Genomic DNA, 4054 nt, shown 5'->3' on the forward strand with positions numbered 1-4054 from the left:
TTTGTCCATATGCATCACAAAATAAAGCTCATTACTAAAGTTTGTCCATAACTTTTCGTGGTAAAATAAAACATTCTCTCACTAGAAAGTAGTATTTTCTACTGTTATCTCCTGTACCTAAAATTTACTAGTTCTACTTCAGTCAGTTCATTTTAGTTTTCTGGAAAGAACATTTTTATAACTTTTTTGTCAATATAATAATCTGTCTCTGTTTTATTTCAAAGAATATTAGTATTAAGATTAGATAGAAAAGGCTGGGAATATGGCCTAGTGGCAAGAGTACTTGCCTCGTATACATGAAGCCCTGGGTTCGATTCCCCAGCACCACATATATAGAAAACAGCCAGAAGGGGCACTGTGGCTCAAGTGACAGCGTGCTAGCCTTGAGCAAAAAGAAGCCAGGGACAGTGCTCCGGCCCTGAGTCCAAGGCCCAGGACTGGCAAAAAAAAAAAAAAAAGATTAGATAGAAAATACGTATGAAGTACAACTTGCTTATTAGACACAACTCTGCAGATGTGTTATCCAGCATGGTCTGAATGATTCTCTCCTGAAATAAAATTCAAATATATATAAACAAATATTTATGAGAGCACAATTGGGTTTTAAGTTCTCAGCATACTGACTTCTCATTTCCACACCCATATTTAGAAACTATCATCTTCTCAATTTCTGTATCAATGGTTTAACTTTTGATATTTGATACTTTATTCTTTATTGACCTACTAGTATATCTGCCTCTCATTTCCCTCTACACATGTTCAAAATTACTAACCGTGCTTATTAAGAATTAACATTCAGAGCAGAATTGACCATTTCTATTAATACCATATATTATTTCTGACTGATGTACTTTCAGCCTAAGTTTTTCATCACATTGCTGACTCACAGATAACCCAGAAGTTCTCTTACTGAGAACAGAAAGACAGAACAATTTACTCTGGGTCACTGATGCACTGTATTGAATTCAGAATGTGAATTCTAGTCACTGTCTACTCTGTCAAGCACTTACTCTAGTCCTATTCAGAAATGTCACTCTTTATAGATTTTGGCACACAAAAAAATCTCATGCCAGTCATCATTTACTCTCACAAATCATCAAGGTCTTTGGAGTCTATGCCTGCTACTCCAACTGTAATTTTCAACTATATTTTAACAACAATTCAACTAATTTGGAACCTAACTCATTAATTACCTACAACTTCTCACATTTGTTTTTTGTTATTGGATTCTAGGCAAACAGCACCCAGTCCTTCTTAATCAGTCTTTCTTCCGGTGATAATTGTGTTTGTAATAATGGAATCCAGTATTAGCTTTGAATAAACTTCAATAAATTCTGATTTGCGCTTATATTGTTTTACAAAGGGACTTCAATGCATTAGTCAACACTAAACCGGAGTGTAAATTAATTTCTGATTTACTTTTTGCCAAATGTACTTCTTTTGTCTTTAAAGTTAATGAACTTCAGCCTCATTTTATAAATTCACTTAGTTGTTTTTCTGGGACCTCCAATTACAAATAAGACATATCGCATGATTTGCAAGTTGAATTTGTCAATCCAAGAAAGGAAGAATTGAGGAAAGTTTGGTTATTGTGTACTGAGTAATAGATAGCAGCCACATTTTCTAGTGTGTTATTACACTGCAGGGAAAAAACAGATAAATAGTAAGGCACTGTACAAGATAGAAGGCAAGATGGTGAATGTTTTCACAAGAAAGTAATGATAAATACTTGAGGAGATAAATGTATGATCTGATTTTTATGACTTGGTGTATTGGTTAAAAATATATTTTAGAACTTGAAAAAATAAAAGAGAATCATGAAAAACACATTTTAAGAATAAAAAAACTAAATTTAAATTATTTATTTTCTTCATCTGTGTTTCTCAACCAACATTTATGTGGATATATATTCCAATTGTACATTTTATAATGTCAATTTCCTCAACATTTTTATTCTCTAGAGATTCTTTTTTTATTATTATTATAAGTCAGGTAATGAATGCATTTCTTTTTGATGGCATATTGACCTCTAGTAGCCTCTTGCCCGCATCTACCTCGGTGTTCTACAAAGTAGTTTCCATTCAGTCTTCCAGATTTCTTGATTACTCCATCTGTTTATTTATGAATTAATATATTTTATTCATAAATCTTTACTGCTAGAACTATTCCACGTTTTTGCCTCTAAACACATGCTGCATTTTTTGAATAACTCTTAAATTCCTCACCACAAAATGCTGTTCTCTTTCAGGGAGACAGTAGGCATGGGGACCCAAAATAAAATTGGGTTCCCTATTTCAGTTATCCATCAGGTGTGCTGCAGATAGGGAACACTTGATTATGCTCATTATTTTTACCGGTTGCAAAAGAGATAGCTCATATGAAAGTATGACAGGACATTTCGAAAACATAAATGAAAATTCATACCAAACTGGATCTATTGCCAGCTGCATAATGGATAGCCTAAAAACACATAGAATTAAAGTGAATCCATATCAACTTAAATGTAAATGGGAATGTTGTGGTGCAATGCCAATGCCTTTCTAATGCCTTTCCATTCGGATAACAGTTTCAGAGAGAAATACTTACCTTTATTTCATGGGGTACTCTATTAGCATACAAATTAAATTACATTAACATTTAAGAAAATAATAAAATGTCTACAAGGTCTCTTTTGGCTCACTGAAGGACATTCATTTTTTTTACAAGTGTCTCCTCTGCATATATATCTGGAAATAACTTATTTTTATATTTGCAGTCCTGGTCAAACTATTTCCCATGTAGGTGGAATGAGAAGATAGAGAAGTCTTAAAATTTCACTTCCTGTTCTAAGATACAGATGGATTAAAGATGTGAAATTAACTCGTGCTTCTTAGTCTAGCTTCTATGTGTGATCACTGACATTTTAGAAGAAAGGAATTTAAAGTATGCTAGTTATATTGTTTAAGGACAATTTAAATCTGTTATGAAGAACATAACATATGAACTGAAAAAATAAATATGAAATATACAGAGCAACTGGAAAAAAAGGTCACCATGTGTCTGTGAGGACAGTATTTAAATAATGTTGTAAAGATGGAAAAAATCATAAAATGAATTACATAGACTGTTAAGCTGCCCCCCACTACCACTGTATCTCACCTGGATACCCTGGATACTGTTTATATGGGTATTACAACTGGGAAAGGGAAACGGAATATCAAAATTGAAAGACAAAGGACAAAAAGACAAACCATTCTAAAAGCAATACTTCCAAAACCATTTGGTGTAAATCAACTGCACAACTCTTGTGAGGAGAGGGAAAGGGGAAGGGGAGAAGTAGGGGAAAAATGAGGGAGAAGGTAACAAATTGAACAAGAAATGTACTCACTGCCTTACATATGAATCTGTAACCCCTCTGTACCACACTTTGACTATAAAGAAAAAAAGATTTTTTTTTAATTGGAAATATTCAATTAAGAAGAAGATGGTTTGACAATCCAGAAATTCTTTGCAAAAATGAAATGGAGAAACACCAGTTTTACTATCAAATTAATAATGCACATCTGGGCCAATTCAGAAAAATCGTTCACAGAAAACTTTGGACCCATTTGTAGTAATCAGGTAGGGCTGGGAATATGGCCTAGTGGTAAGAGTGTTTGCCTTGTAATCAGGTAGGCATAAACCATTATATACCAATTTTCAATATGAAAAAAAGAAATTCCTGAAGCAAGAGGATTGGCCCTATGCTAAGTGTAATGTCTGGAGTAGCTCTGCGGGGCTTAATTGCTATTATGTAATGGAAGAAAAAAGATTCTCATTTTTTCAATGCAGGATTTACAACATGAGCAAGAAATCCCCTAAAGTTAGGTCTATAAGTGATGGAGAATTAAAGTCTCCAACCAGTGGAAAAATTTAGCCCTGGCACGGTTACTCAGATGCCTCATTAGCACACTAATAGGCCCTTGGGAACACATTCCCAGTAAGGAGTTTCTGGTGTTTGCCTGCCAAAGGAAGCCAACTGTTGTTGTGAGAATCTCCTTTTCCCCCCTGCTTAGCAAGTCTCCCTAAGGAGACT

The sequence above is a fragment of the Perognathus longimembris genome, chromosome 13 (assembly GCF_023159225.1).
Source record: "Perognathus longimembris pacificus isolate PPM17 chromosome 13, ASM2315922v1, whole genome shotgun sequence".
In the NCBI taxonomy this organism is placed as follows: domain Eukaryota; kingdom Metazoa; phylum Chordata; class Mammalia; order Rodentia; family Heteromyidae; genus Perognathus; species Perognathus longimembris.